Consider the following 21,855-nt stretch of genomic DNA (forward strand, 5'->3'; position numbering starts at 1 on the left):
GTTCAGCCACTGGCCCTGAGAGTTGTTGTCAGGGTCTCGCGAGGGGTTATTTGGTGCGACCTCGGCCGTGGGGGCGTCATTCAGGGCATCCAGGGGTCATCAGCTGCCCCCTGAGGGCTCCTGTTGAAGCGATCGGCTGGCTGTTTCAGGGAATAATTCAGGGTCATCACTTACCCTTGATGGTTGTAAGGGTCACCAGCTTACCCTTAGGGCCGTCAAGATCGTCAGCTGATCATTACGGATGTCAGGGACACCACTTTTCTCTGAGGGTTTTTCAGGGTCAGCCGTTGGCCCCTGAGAGCTCTCAGGGTCAGTAGCTGGCCATGAGGGCTATCAGGGTCAGTAGCTGGCCATGAGGGCTATCAGGATCAGTAGCTGGTCATGGGGGCTCTCAGGGTCAGCCGCTGGCCCTGAGGGTTGTCTGAGACGCCGCCTGGCCCTGAGGGTCATTAGGGACACCAACTGGCCCTGAGCGTTACCTGGGTCACTAAGTAGGTATGGTGTTTGCCAGAGCCTGAAGCTGGCCCTGAGAGTCGCTTCAGGGCATCGTCTGGCCCTGAGGGTCGTCAGGGCCACCTGAGGGTTGTCAGGGCCACCAGCTGTTCATTAGGTTCTCAGGGCCGCGGTATGAGCATGCAGAACCTGTTTCTCTGGCAGGGAAGACCGCCACCAGCCTCACGTGAGCGCCGGGCGAGCCACCTGTTTTGTCCAGCTTTTTGCGTGTTATTTATCACCTACTTTTTGCCTCTGAGCCACCGCGGCGGAGGCTGTATATAGCAGCTCTGACGGGCTGTGTGTACAGTACGAACGTATTTCTGAAACGTGTGTAGGATATATATATATATATATATATATATATATATATATATATATATATATATAGAGAGAGAGAGAGAGAGAGAGAGAGAGAGAGAGAGAGAGAGAGGCACTCCCTGTCCGTTCTTACTGAGCGTGCATGTGTGTTTGTGGTGTGTGTGTGTGTGTGTGTGTGTGTGTGTGTGTGTGTGTCATGTAGTGTTTACGTACGTGTAGGAGTGTGTGGTCGGCAGGTGCTTTCCGAAGGGCGTCGTTTTGATGGCCTGTGGGTTATATCCCTGGGCGGTGTGACGTGTCCATGGTGCAAGTCACAGGAGCCTTCCTGGAATGGGTTGAGGTTCCCCCCGGGCGGCGCCCCGCAGGGTTGTGTGGTAGGACCACTGCTTGTCGTGGTTTATGTATACTACTTGCCAGAAGGGTTTGAGCTCCCGACCTGTACATGTTTGCTGTCGATGCCCGAGTCGCGCGAGGGAGGTTGAAAAGCGAGGTGGGTTGCGCCGACGTGCGTGGGGACTGGACAAGTTTCAGAGTGGGTCTGGACCGTGGGTGATGAAACTTAAACAGTTCCAGAGTGGGTCTGGACCGTGGGTGATGAAACTTAAACAGTTCCAGAGTGGGTCTGGACCGTGGGTGATGAAACTTAAACAGTTCCAGAGTGGGGCTGGACCGTGGGTGATGAAACTTAAACAGTTCCAGAGTGGGTCTGGACCGTGGGTGATGAAACTTAAACAGTTCCAGAGTGGGGCTGGACCGTGGGTGATGAAACTTAAACGGTTCCAGAGTGGGGCTGGACCGTGGGTGATGAAACTTAAACAGTTCCAGAGTGGGTCTGGACCGTGGGTATGAAACTTTAAACAGTTCCAGAGTGGGCCTGGAACGTGGGTGATGAAATTCAAACACAGATGAACGCAACGAACTCGAGGAGTGAGGTCTGTGGAAGGCGACCCCAGTATGAATATAATCTAGTGTGGAAACAGTCTCTTGTGAGAGGGGAATTGTGAGTAGACTTCGCTCCTAAGGCCAAAAACTAGAATATGCTTCTCAGGTTTGGTCACCGCACTTAAAGAAAGACACGTAACTAACAGAGAAGGTCCAGAGGAGAGCAACAAAGGTGGTACCATAATTAAGACAGCTGAGTTACAGGGAAAGGTTAGAGGCTTTGAATTCGTCCACCGTGGAAGAGAGCAGAGTGAGGGGTGGCTTGATCACGAACCTTGATGTTTTCAAACCAGTTTAATGATGCTAGTAATGAGCGGGTCGTTGCAAGATGCAAGGGGAGAACAACCAGAGGCCATAACATGAAATTAAGCAAGAAACTTGTTTTTTTTGAACAGATGTAAAGAAATACTTTCTCTAGTAATGGAGTAGTGGATGAATGGAATAAACTTTATGAAATGGTGAATGTTGACGGCATTCAGAGGTTTAAAAGGTTGTATGTTAGCAAGAGAAAAAAAAATTAGTAAAAGACATGGGGCCCTAAGAGTGTAGAACTTCCTCCACATACAGAAGTTCCTCCGCGTACTAGTAGGTATTAACACACACGCGCGCGAGTGCGTGCTCAGAGAGAGAGAGAGAGAGAGAGAGAGAGAGAGAGAGAGAGAGAGAGAGAGAGAGAGCGCCTTTAGCCCCGCTACCATTATATCGCAGCGTCTTTATCCTAAGAGAGCTTTGGTTTTCCATGAACTCGTTTCCGCGTGATTCAGGGGTCATCCGGTGACCTGTTCATAATGATCTACGTGTGTCGTCTGCATCCGCGACTCGTAGCCAGTCTTGCACCTTGGGCCCACAAAGTCCTTTCGGTCACTGTCAAGAGTTGTCTCTGACGATCGTAAACCATCGCATATTCATCCTGGCTGTGGGCGGAGGTTTTCGTCTTCCTGTGGAACACAGTGTTTGTGTGGGAGATATTGCATTTAGATCCCCCGCAAAACCATAGCGATGTATATATGTAGCAGTGGTGTACACACCTCCTTGGCCTGGTTCCAGGAACTGGCCGAGTTTTGGTTGGCCGAGTTTCCACGGTGGCGACTGGAAAAGCTTGCCACATCGTCGTCCCACATTAACCATGTCTTATAGCCAGCCAGGCGCTTGCCGATATTGACGTACTTGGCCTTAGGGGGAGCTGCTGCTGCTAGCCAGCCAGCCAGCTAGCCAGCCAGCCAGCCAGCCAGCCAGCCAGCCAGCCAGGTTAGGATGGAGTCACTGTGAATTTTTTAGGGATCAGATCCTCCCGATGGCTGTGTGACTCTCTGATGATATAGTGTTAGTGTTCGAGAGTCGGTCTTAATGGTTATACATATTGCTACACCTGTGATCCTAGATCTCACCAGAGCTGCCCTCCTGCCTCACAGAATGACTTTGGCGGTGTGTTTCTGCTCACCAAGAACTGGGATATGTCATAATCTTGGAACTTCAGAGCGGAGTGGAGGAATTACGTATATCATGCCTGTTTTTCTTCTCTTTTTTTCTTTATCTGTTCTTATCTCCTGGTGCCACACGCGGCGGAGAGACCGAACCATACACACGTTACGAGGCACTGATGGATCATGCTAGACGGCATCACGTGCGGGGGGAACGTACCTCGCTCATGCGTAGGTCATGGTTATGGTGTGGCGTGGCGTGGTGTGAGGGCGTGCTTGGGGTTAACCTGATCCATCTCGTGGTGTTTAGGGTGACATTGAAACTCCACGAGGGATTGACAGTGTTGTGGTCATGTTGTCATGGCGCACATTGATCCCTCCTTCCCCCTTGTCACCTCATTCGCCTGACACACGCCCCTCCCTCACACACACAGTAATTAAAGACCACGGCAACCGTGAGGTTCTCGGGTAGTCATGCAGTGCCCTTGGTGTCTGTCATGCAGTCGCCATGCAGTGTTGTTGGTGGCATGCAGTCCTGTCGGGGTTGCACAGTACCCGTTGTGGTCACACAGTGCTGTTTGTGGCCATGCAGTGCCGTCGTGGTCATGTAGTGCCGTTGTACAAAGGGAATACAAAGGAATTCCGACAGCCACAGACCGTTAGATCCTTTCCAGGCTGTTTGTGACATTGGAGGATACCAGGAACTCACAGATTAGGTTGGTAAAAAGTTAGAAGGCACACACACACACAGATAGTTTAAGGAGAAGAACCCGCAGTTAGTCATGGTGACTTAAGGAGGCGCATATAATGTTAAGTCATAGTGACTTTTGAGTCGAAGTATTTATCATGCCTATTCTGAAACGTATCTGTAGCCCTGCTTTCAGCCACACTAATTAACAAATCGTTCGTGTTGAAGAAAAAGCACTTCGTGCCTCGTTCTAGGTATAATGGTTGACCACGTGTGTGTGTGTGTATCCATTACTTCATTAAATCAAACGAATCAAGTCTCCTGTAACTTGATAGGTCAAGGTTATCATTATCAAAGCCTTTGATAAGTTTGAGTATTTATATAAGATCGTCTCTCGACCCCTTTTTCTAAGCTAAATGGATTCGAGTCGTCAATTCTGATGTCATTTGGTTTTGTCTCTCAATTCGGGCATCATCTTGATAGCCCAGCGCTGTACTTTTGTGGGTGATTACGACTGAACACGATATTGAAGATTGTGGACGAACCAGTGAATTGGAATGATGAGTTCCCCGGACGAAGGCTAATCCAAGAAATGCCCTCGCTCTTTTCACTGCATCCATGCACTGCTCGCTCAGGTTTAAGTCACGAGAGATTATCACGCCCAAGTCTTTGTCCTCATTTTCCTTTTGGAGTTCGGCAGAAATTCATAATACTGTAGATTCCCCTTTTTCGGTTTTACTACTGGTATTAACAACTTTGCCCTTACGAACCCCAGCCCATCAGTTTGTCTTATGTCAGTTTGAAGCTGTAGACGTTTAAGTTCCTACGCAGCTTTATTTCCCAACTTCGTGGTGTCATCCGCGAATTCTGATAGCTTGCTATGCAGCCCGTTTGCAGGATTGATACAGGCGAGAAAGAGAACCGGTCCCAAGACTGATCCTTGTGGCACGCCACTTGTTACGTGCAACTGTTCTGAGGCTTGACCGTTAATCACAGCTCTTTGTTTACGGCCCGTCAAGCCATTTCGTATCTGCTTGAAGTACAGTAACCCCGCGAACGCCACTTGACTAAATCTTTGCCAGTATTCTTTGATGCGGAGCCTTACCGAAGTCTTCTGAATCGTTTACGGCTCTTTCTAGGATGATGGTTTCCTTACGTTTCCCAACGGCAGACGTAAAGCTAATGCGACGGGTAATTTCCAGGCCGTGACTCCCTTACCTTGTGTGTATGCCGGTGTGGTGATCATGCAGTGCTGTCAGCAAGTCATGCAGTGCTGTCGTCGTCTCGCTGACACACCTGTCGTCTTGTTCTTGTCAAGGTGACAAAGGGAAGTTCAAAAAAATTGCCGGGTAAGAATATCACTCTGTCTAGGAATGTGTGGGACAGCAGGAGCACTGGGCTTTTGAGTTGTCCTCCACAAACTATTGCCCTCCACAGGTTGCCACGTTTGCTTATGTCTTCTGCCTATCTTGCTTCATAATGGGTTAGACTTAATCACCAAGGGGAAGTCCTCTGTCCTCGCTTGTTTTCCTGAAGATGATTTTGCAGATAGTACATTCACTCACTGGGAGGTTTCTCTCTCTCTCTCTCTCTCTCTCTCTCTCTCTCTCTCTCTCTCTCTCTCTCTCTCTCTCTCTCTCTCTCTCTATATATATATATATATATATATATATATATATTTTCTTTTTTTCTTTTATACATATTCTCCATTTCCCGCATTAGCGAGGTAGCGTTAAGAGCAGAGGACTGAGCCTTAGACGGAGTGTCCTCACTTGGCCCCCTTCTCTGTTCCTTCTTTAGCAAACTTAAAAAAGAACTATATATATATATATATATATATATATATATATATATATATATATATATATATATATATATATATATACACACACCTCACACTGACTGTATCCAGCGTGATGTTAAAGATCATTTTTCAAATTCTGTAATGCGTCTGGAGACCTTTTAGGGGCGTAAAAGGTCTCATCCACTTGAGTGGCAGGATACGACCCATATGAGCGCGATGGCACGACCCTTGAGGACGACGGCACAACCCCTCCAACACTACGCCACGGCCCTTGAGCACGACGTGACGACCCTTGAGCACGACGTGACGACCCTCGAGCGCGACGGCACGACCCTTGAGCACAACGGTGACGACCCTTGGGCACGACCCTTGAGCACGACGGCACGACCCTTGAGCACGGCTGCACGACCCTTGAGCACGACGTGACGACCCTTGAGCGCGACGGCATAACCCTTGAGCACGACGGTGGGACGTGTGAGCACGACGGCACGACCCTTGAGCACGACGGCACGACCCTTGAGCACGACGGCACGACCCTTGAGCACGACGGCACGACCCTTGAGCACGACGGCACGACCCTTGAACACGAAGGGACGATCCTCGGACACGACGGCACGATCCTCGGGTATTGCGGCGTGACCTTTTCCCTTGACCTTTAAGGGTCACGTGACTGGGGGCCATTCGTGCTTTCCCGACCGTCAGACTGTCCTGCCAACGCATGCCACGTCGTCCAGCTTCCCATGACAGGTTTCTCCCCCCTCCCCGCGCCCCGCGCACGCCAGAGCTTGACAGCTTAAAAAAGTTGAGCTTATATTTTGATTTTGATTGGATGGTGTTGGGTGGAGAGGAGGAGGAGGTTGAGGTGGAGGTGGAGGGGAGTTTGGGTTGAACGGCGGGAGGGGGCGAGGAGGGGGAGAGAGAGGGAAGAGAATTTATATGTGAAATTGAAATTATAATTGATTTCTTTTTACGTTATCCGTCGGTGTGTCCTCTCACCCGTCGCCATTAACATGTTCTACCCCCATCCATCGGCACGTTCTTCTCGCCACTCCAGCCAGCCAGCCAGCGCGCTCCCTCCTCATCGGTTAGCCACCGTAGCGGAGAACTGAACCAGACGTCGCACGTTCTGCTCTTGTTAGTTAGTTTCTCTCCCACTTGGCTCTCCGGGTCGTATTTTTCAGTGTTTGGTTTCCCTGACCACGATGGTTCGAATCCTGACCACGACGGTTCGCGGGCGGTTCGAAGGCTGTTCGACCCCTTGACCACGACGGTTCGATGGCGGTTCGACCCCTTGACCACGACGGTTCGATGGCGGTTCAACCCCTTGACCACGAACGGTTCGCCGGCGGTTCAACCCCTTGACCACGACGGTTCGCCGGCGGTTCGAAGGCTGTTCGACCCTTGACCACGACGGTTCGACGGCGGTTCAACCCCTTGACCACGAACGGTTCGCCGGCGGTTCAACCCCTGACCACGACGGTTCGCTGGCTGTTCGACCCCCTTACCACGACGGTTCGACCTTTACGTATGATAAGCGTGATCTTTGACCTGACCCTGGCCATTATGCCTACGGGCCTTACTGGCGTGCTCAAGGGCCTCGCCGTCGTGCTTGAGGACCACAGCGGTATGCTCGGGGGTCGTCCTAAAGTTATACTGAGAGGCAGTGCTTTCATGCTGAAGGTCCGTGCCTTCGTGCTTGAAGGACCCTTGTACTAAAAGGCCGTACCCTTGTACTAAAAGGCCGTGCCCTTGTGCTAAAAGGCCGTGCCCTTGTACTAAAAGGCCGTACCCTTGTGCTAAAGTCCGTACCCTTGTACTAAAAAACCGTACCCTTGTGCTAAAAGGCCGTGCCCTTGTGCTAAAAGGCCATGCCCTTGTGCTAAAAGACCGTACCCTTGTACTAAAAGGGCGTACCGTCGTACTCAAGGGGGTTACAATAACTGTGCCTCGCGGGAGAGTGCAATAGTCTGGTGATGTGAATATTTCTTCTTTTTTTTTTCTATGTTTTATTCCCGGCTTTGGCGCCGTCCCGAAGGCATCATGACGTCACGACGCGGCGGGAAACCCGGACGTGTTCATTCTTCCCTCAGAGCACCTTCTCGTGGTCTGCTGCCGCTGGTGGACTTAAAAAACGCATTCTGATCTGTGTTTACTTTCGTGCCAGTCATTCCGACGAAGTCTCTGGTATTCCTGCTTTCTCTCGAGACAGGCAGTACAGTATATGTCTCCCTCCTCACTTCCCCTCTATGTGCTCACATGGTATAGACGGGGTTATACTATAGACGGGATTGTACTATGATGTCTGAGGTGAACTGTTCGACTGGCTGTAAAGCAGACGATAGTGATGGTCAAGAACGCTCAGAATTGGTTGGACGCATCAAGTGGTGTGCCTCGGGGATCAAGATTTGGCACCTGTCCTCTGTTTTCCACATATATATGTTAATGACATTGATATTGGGCTGCATTGTGATACATTGTAGTTCGCATCCGATACTAGGTTTGGAAGTGAAGCTTCAACGGAATTTTGAACGTTCGCGACCTCTGACACGGACAGACAGACTGACGGATTGGCCGCTCTCATAGGTGGCAAACGAATTTTTGATATCGGCCAGTGAAAAATTCTAGATATCTGTAATAAAATCGATAAGGCCAAATTACCGTACGGTTTCTGTTGAACTACAAATGGTAAATTAGGGGGGAAAAAAAAGACGTAGGTTGCAAATGACCTCTGTTGAGATGAAGTCAGGTACGTGATGCACAGAAACGGTAAAGAAAAAAAAAAGGGGTGAGAAAATATTCTCTTGGGCTCATAGTTAGGACTGCTGTACTTAAGGTAGATTATCTCCACTCTGTATATAAGTCACTGGTACGTACGTCTCCCCAGATTGAATAACGGGTTCTGTTTTGGTCAACCGACTTGAAAAAAAACAGACAGACAGACAGACAGACAGAATGGAAAGAGTATAGAGGCGAGCTACCAGGATGACTTTAGGACTGGGAAACAAATCCTATAAGAACCGACTCAACGACTTCATTTGTTTAGCTCGGGAGAGAGAAGGTTAAGAAGTATTCAGATGTATCAAAAGGGGTTTCGATGATCTTATCTACCAAGCCACATCAGATTGGTCTAATTTCACTCGTCGTCATGTGTGGCAGACGCTTCACCTCTTCAGCTGGAGTTTTAACGTATTGAATGATTTGCCAATGAGGTGTAGTTGGAAGCGGTGCCACCGAAGGTACGTGTAAGGAGAGACTATAAATATTTCGCCTCGAGTCCACGACTGACGTTAATTGGATATGCCTAGTTACATTAAGGGTTGGTGGTTTACTCTCTGTGAAACAGCTTGCTATCTTCCTACTCTTTCCATTATATGTATATGTATATATATATATATATATATATATATATATATATATATATATATATATATATATATATATAAGGGTAAAGGGGAAGAGTGGTTTGGAAATGTCTGGGGAGTGAAGTCAGGGGTTAGTGAGAGGACAAGAGCAAGGGAAGGAGTAGCAATACTCCTGAAACAGGAGTTGTGGGAGTATGTGATAGAATGCAAGAAAGTAAATTCTCGATTAATATGGGTAAAACTGAAAGTTGATGGAGAGAGGTGGGTGATTATTGGTGCATATGCACCTGGGCATGAGAAGAAAGATCATGAGAGGCAAGTGTTTTGGGAGCAGCTAAATGAGTGTGTTAGCGGTTTTGATGCACGAGACCGGGTTATAGTGATGGGTGATTTGAATGCAAAGGTGAGTAATGTGGCAGTTGAGGGAATAATTGGTATGCATGGGGTGTTCAGTGTTGTAAATGGAAATGGTGAAGAGCTTGTAGATTTATGTGCTGAAAAAGGACTGATGATTGGGAATACCTGGTTTAAAAAGCGAGATATACATAAGTATACTTATGTAAGTAGGAGAGATGGCCAGAGAGCGTTATTGGATTACGTGTTAATTGACAGGCGCGCGAAAGAGAGACTTTTGGATGTTAATGTGCTGAGAGGTGCAACTGGAGGGATGTCTGATCATTATCTTGTGGAGGCTAAGGTGAAGATTAGTATGGGTTTTCAGAAAAGAGGAGTGAATGTTGGGGTGAAGAAGGTGGTGAGAGTAAGTGAGCTTGGGAAGGAGACCTGTGTGGGGAAGTACCAGGAGAGACTGTGTACAGAATGGAAAAAGGTGAGAACAATGGAAGTAAGGGGAGTGGGGGAGGAATGGGATGTATTTAGGGAATCAGTGATGGATTGCGCAAAAGATGCTTGTGGCATGAGAAGAGTGGGAGGTGGGCTGTTTAGAAAGGGTAGTGAGTGGTGGGATGAAGAAGTAAGAGTATTAGTGAAAGAGAAGAGAGAGGCATTTGGACGATTTTTGCAGGGAAAAAATGCAATTGAGTGGGAGAAGTATAAAAGAAAGAGACAGGAGGTCAAGAGAAAGGTGCAAGAGGTGAAAAAAAGGGCAAATGAGAGTTGGGGTGAGAGACTATCAGTAAATTTTAGGGAGAATAAAAAGATGTTCTGGAAGGAGGTAAATAGGGTGCGTAAGACAAGGGAGCAAATGGGAACTTCAGTGAAGGGCGCAAATGGGGAGGTGATAACAAGTAGCGGTGATGTGAGAAGGAGATGGAATGAGTATTTTGAAGGTTTGTTGAATGTGTCTGATGACAGAGTGGCAGATATAGGGTGTTTTGGTCGAGGTGGTGTGCAAAGTGAGAGGGTTAGGGAAAATGATTTGGTAAACAGAGAAGAGGTAGTAAAAGCTTTGCGGAAGATGAAAGCCGGCAAGGCAGCAGGTTTGGATGGTATTGCAGTGGAATTTATTAAAAAAGGGGGTGACTGTATTGTTGACTGGTTGGTAAGGTTATTTAATGTATGTATGACTCATGGTGAGGTGCCTGAGGATTGGTGGAATGCGTGCATAGTGCCATTGTACAAAGGCAAAGGGGATAAGAGTGAGTGCTCAAATTACAGAGGTATAAGTTTGTTGAGTATTCCTGGTAAATTATATGGGAGGGTATTGATCGAGAGGGTGAAGGCATGTACAGAGCATCAGATTGGGGAAGAGCAGTGCGGTTTCAGAAGTGGTAGAGGATGTGTGGATCAGGTGTTTGCTTTGAAGAATGTATGTGAGAAATACTTAGAAAAGCAAATGGATTTGTATGTAGCATTTATGGATCTGGAGAAGGCATATGATAGAGTTGATAGAGATGCTCTGTGGAAGGTATTAAGAATATATGGTGTGGGAGACAAGTTGTTAGAAGCAGTGAAAAGTTTTTATCGAGGATGTAAGGCATGTGTACGTGTAGGAAGAGAGGAAAGTGATTGGTTCTCAGTGAATGTAGGTTTGCGGCAGGGGTGTGTGATGTCTCCATGGTTGTTTAATTTGTTTATGGATGGGGTTGTAAGGGAGGTAAATGCAAGAGTCCTGGAAAGAGGGGCAAGTATGAAGTCTGTTGGGGATGAGAGAGCTTGGGAAGTGAGTCAGTTGTTGTTCGCTGATGATACAGCGCTGGTGGCTGATTCATGTGAGAAACTGCAGAAGCTGGTGACTGAGTTTGGTAAAGTGTGTGGAAGAAGAAAGTTGAGAGTAAATGTGAATAAGAGCAAGGTTATTAGGTACAGTAGGGGTGAGGGTCAAGTCAATTGGGAGGTGAGTTTGAATGGAGAAAAACTGGAGGAAGTGAAGTGTTTTAGATATCTGGGAGTGGATCTGTCAGCGGATGGAACCATGGAAGCGGAAGTGGATCATAGGGTGGGGGAGGGGGCGAAAATTTTGGGAGCCTTGAAAAATGTGTGGAAGTCGAGAACATTATCTCGGAAAGCGAAAATGGGTATGTTTGAGGGAATAGTGGTTCCAACAATGTTGTATGGTTGCGAGGCGTGGGCTATGGATAGAGATGTGCGCAGGAGGATGGATGTGCTGGAAATGAGATGTTTGAGGACAATGTGTGGTGTGAGGTGGTTTGATCGAGTAAGTAACGTAAGGGTAAGAGAGATGTGTGGAAATAAAAAGAGCGTGGTTGAGAGAGCAGAAGAGGGTGTTTTGAAATGGTTTGGGCACATGGAGAGAATGAGTGAGGAGAGATTGACCAAGAGGATATATGTGTCGGAGGTGGAGGGAACGAGGAGAAGAGGGAGACCAAATTGGAGGTGGAAAGATGGAGTGAAAAAGATTTTGTGTGATCGGGGCCTGAACATGCAGGAGGGTGAAAGGAGGGCAAGGAATAGAGTGAATTGGAGTCATGTGGTATACAGGGGTTGACGTGCTGTCAGTGGATTGAATCAAGGCATGTGAAGCGTCTGGGGTAAACCATGGAAAGCTGTGTAGGTATGTATATTTGCGTGTGTGGACGTGTGTATGTACATGTGTATGGGGGGGGGGGGTTGGGCCATTTCTTTCGTCTGTTTCCTTGCGCTACCTCGCAAACGCGGGAGACAGCGACAAAGTATAAAAAAAAAAAAAAAAAATATATATATATATATATATATATATATATATATATATATATATATATATATATATGTGTGTGTGTGTGTGTGTGTGTGTGTGTGTGTGTGTGTGTGCCTGTACCCTTATTATTCTCAAAGAGATACAGTGTCAAAGGCTTTTTGGCAGTCAAGAAACACGCAATCTACTCACCTATCTCCTCTCCTTCATCATACCTCACCCTCGCGTAGAAGTTCGAAGGTTTGTCTCCCAGTTAAGTGGTTTCTCCTGCGCAGGTCTCGTCAGTCATCTGTTTTCCGATTATATCTCTTCCAGTGTCTTAAGAACGACCGTCGTCAACGTGACAGGCTTGTTGAAGTTCAGCGCGATTTCCCGATCTCCCTTGTGAAATATTGGCACGACATGGGCTCTCCTCTACGTCTTTGGAATTGCACCTCCATCTAACGTGTCCTGCTAAGCAATATTTTCAAAGCCTAGCAAGTGCCTCCGCGCATTCCTTCATCAGATGCACGTGTGTGTGTGTGTGTGTGTGTGTGTGTGTGTGTGTGTGTGTTTCTAGCGGACTCCGCCTTCTGTATCATCTTCAGTGGAGGAAAAAGGACATAGTTTCGTCGAAGACCTTCTTCTGCCCCGAAGGAGTCTGCTTTACCTTGCTCCTGCATGGAGCGCAGACTCCAGACGCCGCTGAAACCTCATAAAAAGTGTTTTCTAGGGTTGCAATATGCACAGCTGTACGTAGAGATTTGTATGTCTTTTAGGCTCGGTTGACTGCAAGGGACCAGCTCGATCGGTGTACGATGTGCAGTCGTCATAGTCAACTGTAATACTGGGTTAAGACCTCGCACTTGGCTGTTGTATCCTCCAGAAGGCACGCTGGCCTGTCTGGGCGCCTCTGTCGGCCTGGCATTGTGAAAAATGCCAACATCGGGCGATGAGGCGTCGTGTCACGCCTGACAGAGCGGAGCGTCTTGTCACGCGCACGCGCCCCCACCCCGACCGCTCGCTGAGCCACCACGTATTTCCACTGAATTCATTGTGTGTGTGTGTGTGTGTGTGTGTGTGTGTGTGTGTTGAGTGACCTCTGAAGAAAGCTAGGCAGGAGGCAGGGTGGGGGGGTTACTCTGGATCAGTGCCACGCGAGAGTTTAGCGTCGTAATGATTAACGGAGTGGTGATGTCTTCTGTCTGACGCGGTCAACGCCGCGACCCCATGGTTCACCTCCCGTGTGTGTGTGTGTGTGTGTGTGTGTGTGTGTGTGTGTGTGTGGGAGGGGGAGTGTGTAGGACATTCGTAAAGAACATCTTGATTTTTAACTTGTTTATAGCGTTGTTTTGTGTGAGGTCAAAGGTTGTTTGTGTGTTTGTGTGTGTGTGTGTGTGTGTGAGAGAGAGAGAGAGAGAGAGAGAGAGAGAGAGAGAGAGAGAGAGAGAGAGAGAGAGAGAGACTGTGGGTACCAGCGGGAGTGGAGTGGCCAGTTAAAAAGTCTTTACCTTTCTTCCTCGAGAACATGGAATGTCGAGTCGCGTTGGATTTTACCTCTGTGGACAGTCAGTTCTCGGGTGTGGAACCGCCTCGTCATACTTGAGAAATCAGTCACAGAGAACATTATGATAGGAAGTGAGACATGCCAGAGATATTGTTCGTGTGGGTCAGTGTGGCGGCGGGCGGTCCTCAACCTTGCCATGGTCACGTGTGCCACAAGACACTGACATTCGATTTATTCTTTCTCCTCTCGTTCTCCCGTGTCTCCTGGCCTTCTCTTTCGTGTGTCTCCTCTCGTTCTCTCGTGTCTCCTGGCCTTCTCTTTCATGTGTCTCCTCTCGTTCTCCCGTGTTTCCTGGCCTTCTCTCCTTGTATCTTGTATCTCGTGGGGTTATCGTTTATATTTATCATATTTCCCTCTTTATTCTCATTTTATTCTCCATTTTATCTTTTTTTCTTCCGCGTTACATACAACGGCTGGTGTATAACCTCATATGTTGTTGTATTTATTGAACTTATGATTCTTATATACAAGGGAGAGGCTCAGCCCAGCATAGTGTACTGAAATTTGAAACTCAGTTATATTTATCTTCTTAAGAATGGCCTCGACGCTTCCAGGAAACCGCTAGGATTTAGCACTCTGCACCCGCTTATGTCTCTCCGCTAACAAGGATCTTCTGACCCAGTCATGTAAGAATTAAGCTTTCTCATTCCTTCAGAAACACGTAGACTAACATTATCAAACTTCCTCCATATTTATCATGTTTTTATTTTCCCAGTAGAGACCTGGTCTGGATGCAGACCCGTGTCGTTGACGTAGAGTCGTTACCCCTACGCATCTTCAAGCTCTTAACGAGTCATGTTTGTCTTCTGTTTCAGGTACGGCAATGGAAGCGGGTTGCGTGTGCGGGTAGGAGCGAGCGTCCCCGCCCGCCAGGTGTGCAGTAAGTGATGTCAACGCCATAGTAACTTTACTAGAGTGAGAGGAGTGGTGATCGGAGGGGGGGGGGGGATGCAAGGTGACAGTAAGGGGTGGTCTGGTCGGTCGAATGGCTCACATGGATCACAGACAGCCAGGCCAAGTCCAGAGCCATTTACCCTGGTGATGGTAACACGTGAAGAATGTTTATTGTCGTGTTCTTCAGTCTGGGTGTTTACGGTATGGACCTTAAGTATGAGCAAGGTTGGGGGGAAATGTTCATCGCTTCCAGAATGTATCTTGCAACCTCCCCTTCCCTCCCCCCCTCTCTCTCTGTCTCGCACACACACACACACACACACACACACACACACACACACACACACACACACACACATTTGTTAAATAGGATACTTTTTTCATTGTGCGGTGGATCATTAGTAAGACAAAGGAAACTGTGAAAGCGAGTGAGTTCTGTAGCGCCACCATCCCCTCCTGAGTGTGGAGGTGTGAGGGTGCTGCTGGACGTCTGAGGTACGCAGTGAGGAGCGGTGGTCACAAGGTGAGGACCATCACCAGCCGTGGCCAAGGTCACAGCCCATTACACCGTGACATCTCCCTCACACCACCGCCTTCCCCCGCACGCCACCAAGGCCTCTCCCCGCCATCACCTTCGCCTCTCCCCGCCACCACCTTCGCCTCTCCCCGCCGTCACCTTCGCCTCTCCCCGCCATCATCCTCGCCTCTCCCCGCCATCACCTTCGCCTCTCCCTGATACTGCCTCTACTGCTACCTCGTAACGCCCTGTCACTGACGCTTGAAGCCTCTGTCAAATGCCTTATGACGCCGTGCCACTATCTCATGAAGCTGTGCCACCTCCCCTATGGACGCCCAATCAGTACCTCCTCTTGGTTTTGCCACCTCCTGTCTCTCTGCCACCGCCTCCTGACTCTCTACCACCACCTCCTGACGCCCGCAGGTCAGCCAACAGTGGTCCCAGCATAACATATATCATTTGACTCAATCTCCTTCAAGAGAGACGTGGGCGTCATTCGGTAGATGTACGCTAAGGGGCAGACAGACCGGCAGACCAGGAGTGGTGGTGGCGGCAGGATAGTGGGAGGTGTGACAAAGGAATTATAACTACTATGCTCCCCTTCTCCCGAAAGCCCCCTCGTAGGCTTGTGTCCCACACTGGTCCCTGGTAGAGATTATTTCACGGGTTGAGGCCGCCCAGCGTGAGACAGTGGTATGTCGTCCTTTGGTTGAGAGGCGCACTAGCTCGCTGACACGTTCCTTACTGGAGCCTCGTGTTTATACCCAGGTTCTGTGGGATGTTCCGTGACGGGAGTCAAGGACGCATCAAAGTGGTGTAGACGAACGCCATCCCTTAACACAAACTTGGTTACCTGTTGATCGGGTTTATTATTTAGGTGAAGCCCTAATGGGGAATGGAGTATAACCCTTCCTCTGGTAGTTTTCACTTAGTTGTTGTTATACTACGACCGAACTAGGTAGGCAGCCAAGCAGCGTGTAGTAACTGAGGCAGATACTACGTTGCTGGAGGTTTGACCTCGTGTGGTGTTGTTAAACGTAGCGATGATGCGACCACGAGTGGCTGCTTGGGGTTCTTGATCATAGCGATGATGTGGGTAGGTTCGATCGCTTGAGTGTGATGCGGCAAGGGGCGGCGAGAGGGACTTGGTCTTGAAGGCGCCAGTGGTTTTAGACAAGTTGGACTGAGTGCTGGATGGCGAGGAGCTTCCCCCCCCCCCCATCGGTGTTGCGAGAGGCGGCAGTGTGTGGGAGGGCTGCTGTACCAGTGAGTGTGAGGTCTCCTTGGGTAGCCTGAACCTTCCCTCCCTCCCTCCCACACACATGGGGACTCTCCTGTGTGTGTGGCGAGGGAGAGGTGGGTATAGACAGATGGTTTGGTATATACATGAGAGCGCTACGCATCATTCTTGGCAGTTGACGAAATCGCGTCATGGATACTCGCTCGTACAGAAGACTCTCTCTCTCTCTCTCTCTCTCTCTCTCTCTCTCTCTCTCTCTCTCTCTCTCTCTCTCTCTCTCTCTCTCTCTCCACATCGGCAGGAGTGAACATGATAAAGAGTTCATGGAAGATAGATATGAGCGAAATAAGTAATAGAACAATTAGCGCTACATTGACGATGGCGTATCAGCAGGAGAAAGCGATGGAAACCGGAACATGACGTCGAGGATCAAGGAGTCGGTCACTCATCGTTAATGAGGAATTGTAATTCAAGGGAAAGATATCGAGAAGATGACTCACTCTGTGTCGAGAGCCAAATAAATACTGAGTGGTATGATAATGAGAACGCTCCCGACGAGAGACAGAAAGCTGGTTGAAGACGTTTCGTATGTTTATATGAGAAACGATATCGGAATACTGGTGTGTCGTGCGTTCGCCAAGGAAACAGATTTGAAGACGAACAACTTCGTTGGAGTACAGAAGCAAAGCACTCAGGAGCACCATTGAGGGAATGGTACGTATCAACTATTTAATACGAGAGGCAGAAAGAAAGCGAACTTAACGGCTTTGGAAAGATGAGAAAGACATTGGACAGTCTTCTCCTGGCAGCAGAGGGAAGGGATAAAGGACAGTACTGTGGATCTAAAAGCCTGTGAACAAGGAAGCCAGAGTGTGCAGGAATATCATGGAATATTCCCTAAAGGTAAGCAAAGAATATCGTAGAATATTCCCTAAAGGTAAGCAAAGAATATCGTAGAATACTCCCAAAAGGTAAGCAAAGAATATCGTAGAATATTCCCAAAAGGTAAGCAAAGAATATCGCAGAATATTCCCAAAAGGTAAGCAAAGAATATCATGGAATATTCGTAAAAGGTAACCAAAACATATACGAAAGCGGTAGCAGAGAAGACGTTAAGGCTATTCAACGTATTTTCAGGAGAAATAAGAAATGCGCGATGGAGCTGTTACACAAATGTAAAGTTAGAGGAATGGTAAAGTCATATCCAGATGAACGTAAGATGTAACGGTCGCACTCCGGTAAACAAGCGTAACGGAGGGGCGACGCACTGTCATCCATCAAGCAAGACGAGCGAGCGGTGGGCGCTAGGGGCTACGTCGCCCCGCGTCATCCATCAAGCAAGACGAGCGGTGGGCGCTGGGCGCTACGTCGCCCCGCGTCATCCATCAAGCAAGACGAGCGGTGGGCACCAGGCGCTATGTCGCCCCGCGTCATCCATCAAGCAAGACGAGCGAGCGGTGGGCGCTAGGCGCTACGTCGCCCCGCGTCATCCATCAGGCAAGACGAGCGGTGGGCGCTGGGCGCTACGTCGCCCCGCGTCATCCATCAAGCAAGACGAGCGGTGGGCACCAGGCGCTATGTCGCCCCGCGTCATCCATCAAGCAAGACGAGCGAGCGGTGGGCGCTAGGCGCTACGTCGCCCCGCGTCATCCATCAAGCAAGACGAGCGAGCGGTGAGCGCTAGGCGCTACGTCGCCCCGCGTCATCCATCAAGCAAGACGAGCGGTGAGCGCTAGATGCCAGACTTGCCGCTTTTTTGGCAAGTTTTCGTCTTGGGTACTACTGGCATGTTGGGGGAGGTGGTTGGGTTAGGTAGGTACCCAGCTCTGGCCACGCGTGGTGGTGGCCACGGCAGTAATCACCGCCAGGAGGAGGCTGGCCAGTAAGGATTCAGGTGGCGCGTCACGATTTCCACACACACACACACACACACACACACACACACACACACACACACACACACACACACACACACTTTTTTCCTTGGAGCGCTGCAGTAACCTTGGCCCTTGTACCCTCTCGTGTGTGTGTGTGTGTGTGTGTATCTCTCTCTCTCTCTCTCTCTCTCTCTCTCTCTCTCTCTCTCTCTCTCTCTCTGTATATATATATATATATATATATATATATATATATATATATATATATATATGTACATATTTCGCGTACCTTTATATCTCTCAGTGCCTCTTGTCTCTCTTGACCTGGGTGTGTCTCCTCGTCTGCCTGTCTCACAGTTATGCATCTGTTTGTCTCTACATCTCTCCTCTTTTATATACACGTCTTTTTATTTTACCTCTGTCTCTGTTTGTTTATCTCTTTGTATGTCTCGCGGCTTTTTCTGTCCCTCAATCTTTATATCTGTTGGTTTGTCATTAAATCTTTTTCTCTCGTGTGTGTCTTCTCTCTCTCTCTCTCTCTCTCTCTCTCTCTCTCTCTCTCTCTCTCTCTCTCTCTCTCTCTCATTGTTACTCAAGAGGCCGGACCTCTGCAAGTTTCACTCTTTGGCAATAATTTTATTCATGGATACAAACCGATTTTTTTTTTCTCTCTCTCTTCCATTTATGAAAACACGACGAAATCCTGAAAATATCGCGTCTGTGTTTATTGTGGGACGCGAGGCTTGTTGTGTATTTTATAGCCTTTCTTTTTTGGCGGGTCATAATGAACACTGGCCTGTTGAGAAGGTAAAGCTTCAATCTCAAGGATACAAGCGCAGGTGAGCACACGTCATCACCCCTTGAGTACGACGGTACGTCACCCCCTGAGTACGACGGTGCGCGACCCCCTGAGTACGACGGTACGCGACCCCCCTGAGTATGACGGTACGCGACCCCTGAGCACGACGGTACGTCACCCCCTGAGCACGACGGTACGCGACCCTAGGTCAGGATGGTACGCGACCCTTAAGCACGACGATACACGACCCTCAAACGCGATTGTACACGACCGTTGAACACGACGTTACTACGACCCATGGATACGATAGTGTGACGCTCCCTGAGCTCGACCCGACACTTCAAAAGTAGCATTTACTTCGCCACATTCTCCTGCAGTTCTTTAAAAGAAAGATATCCACACCAGAGGAGAGCGAGGGGTCTGTTTCGTTCCAGCAGTAAGAAAACACCGTTTCAGGTATTGTATATATACCCTTTGACGTTTGGACGGTGGGATACGCGTGGAGTCATTATGTGTTTTTGCCGCTGATCTGCGAAGGACGGTAATAAATTGAAATGTTTTTGTGCGCTGCAGAGCCGTTGAGTAGACGAGCAACAGGTCCATGTGTTTTGTATCTGTTTTTTCATATCTCTGTACAGAAATGAAGGAACGGTACACGATCGCAGGCACTCGAAGGCATTTGCGAAATAGGCTTCTAAACTGGGGAACAGGGGTAGAGGGATTTACCTACTCTGTGGCCCGCCCTGAAATGAAGGAGGGTGATCCCGGAAGATGTCCTAATTTAGTTTGTTTTTACCGTCGCTGAAGAGGCTGTATCCCAAAAGCAGCGAGGCGTTTTATTTGGGCATGTTCCTCTGCACCAGAGATAGGCTTTAACTCACGCGAGCATCATGGTGTTAATTTTTTACGAACAGGCTTTCTTCTTGTTTTCGTCTCCAGAAACGCCTATATGTCATAGAGTGCGGTATATTAAGTATTAACCCACTAACTACACTTAAGGCCAAATCTTATTTATCACATAGTTACTTTGAAAGGTACAGTAAACACAGCAGCCACTGTTTGCCCTGTGGGTAAGACCTATATATAAACCATGACGTAGATGAGTTCTTACGCTACACTGCTCGTGTTTTTATATGGTCCAGTCGCTCACTAGTGTTCTCTTGTAACGCTCCTTAAGTCTTTTCATCATACCTGAATGTACAGGAAGCACAGGAAATGATGTCTTAAGACTCCGTATATTTTTGTAGTTTCTTAAAAACTTCTTTTCACCACAAAAAAAAAAAGAAAATGAAGTTACTATATATACGTGTATGTATTCGATATGTCATTTCGGATGATATTTCTCTAACAGAGGATGATAACGCTGGAATATAGTCACAGAAGGTTTCCCTAACATGGTGATTTTTACCGTATCATCGAAGACTGAACGTAAGTCTTGAACGCAAGTCTTGAACGTAAGTCTTCTTGAGTACGACGTCACTGTCGTTGAGCAACATTCAGTGATGGTTGGTGGGGTATACGATGGCCCTGACCTCTGACCTGGTTGGTCGGGGTCAGAGGCCCGTCACCCATGTTCGAGGGGTCAGCTTGTCGTCCACGCTCCCTTATTACCGTATGGTCAAACGCTGTATGTAAGAGTCGTCGTCCCCAGCGCTGACGACGATGTTGTGCAGGGGTCGTTACTGGCGTCCTCTCCCAGTGGCCTTCTGCAGGATGCAGGTGGGTCGTAGCAAAGGTAGGAATGCCTCTCGTGGGTTTTAACTGGTGGGACGGGTTCTGGAGGATGAAGGCCGGGCTTTGGGGGAAGGGTATCCTAATATGGCTCTTGGGAGCGTTCGAGTGGAAGGGTTGGTTGGTTGGTTGGGGGGGAGACGGGTTTCGGGAGGAGGTAAGGGAGTTTTGGGAAAGGCATTTCGTTGAGGGTGTCCGCCCCCTGGGATTGTTGCCTGGAGGGATGATGGGTTGCGGGGGATCAGGTTTTGGGGACGTGGTGATGCCTTTGGCGAGCGGGGAGGGAGGGGGAAGAAGGGTGGGGGAAATGGGGCTTCTCAAGAGTTACTCTGCGGGGGTGTTTTGAGTGGAGCGCGCAGGGGTTCTGGAAGTCGAGGACTTTGGGAAGGGGCGTATTTGTCGGGTGGTTGGGTGGGGGGGGGGGGTATTTTGGGAGTTCGATGAAGGAGAGTGAGTTCGAAATGAAAGAGAGAAGAGAAATAGTAGGGGGGTTGAGTCATGAGCTCGTAGGGCACAACCCAAGTCCGCCATTGGCAGAGTGTCAGGAAGTCACAGAACCCTTCTCTACTTGATGAAACATAGGGTCTTTCCTGTGGTGGTGTGTTGGGAGACCGGACCACGCCGCTTCTGACGGTGGTAGCTGTGGTGGCTGGTTCCCCCCCACCTGTGTTGTGGTGGGGACCGGCCCAAGCCAGTGGTGGTGGTGGAGGGCCGTCGTTCACTTGCCTCTGGTGGTGGTGGTGGTGGCTGGGGGTGTTGTTGTGGTGGGGGGGCCAACTCACGCCCGTGGTTGGTGATAGTGGCCCGGCAACCCGCCACATAAAACGCACTTCCCCTTCAATATACCACACAAGCCTCGCCATTTTATTGACCTGGGGGGAAATTCTTTTTTTTTTTTTGTTATATATATATAGGGAACGAAAATCCTCGTTTCACGCGACTTTATTGTTATTAAAAACCCTTGAGACGGACGGAACGACTCTTGCAAGGCCTGAGCGGCACGACCCTTGACCACGAAGACAGGAACCCTTTGGGCTTGGTGGTCTTGGTCAGGCCATTGTACCCATGGGTCGTACTAGCGAGACCTGGGCCTCTGTGTGGCCACCTGGACATCGTGTTAGCACCTC

The 21,855-nt window shown here is 48.9% G+C and overlaps 1 protein-coding gene across 6 annotated transcripts in view; it reads left to right on the top strand.

Annotated features, from left to right (window-relative positions):
• The window catches only part of ATP8B (ATPase phospholipid transporting 8B), a 268,417-nt gene that overhangs the window by 47,344 nt on the left and 199,218 nt on the right, over positions 1–21,855 (top strand). For 2 of the 6 annotated variants that reach the window (XM_071657800.1, XM_071657802.1), the window contains exon 2: positions 14,486–14,550. The exons of the other annotated variants lie outside the window; for them this stretch is intronic. The gene's annotated coding sequence lies outside the window, so the exon portion shown is untranslated. The remainder of the gene's footprint in view (positions 1–14,485; positions 14,551–21,855) is intronic. 6 annotated transcript variants of the gene reach the window in all.

Source organism: Panulirus ornatus, chromosome 65 (genome assembly GCF_036320965.1).
Source record: "Panulirus ornatus isolate Po-2019 chromosome 65, ASM3632096v1, whole genome shotgun sequence".
Classification (NCBI taxonomy): domain Eukaryota; kingdom Metazoa; phylum Arthropoda; class Malacostraca; order Decapoda; family Palinuridae; genus Panulirus; species Panulirus ornatus.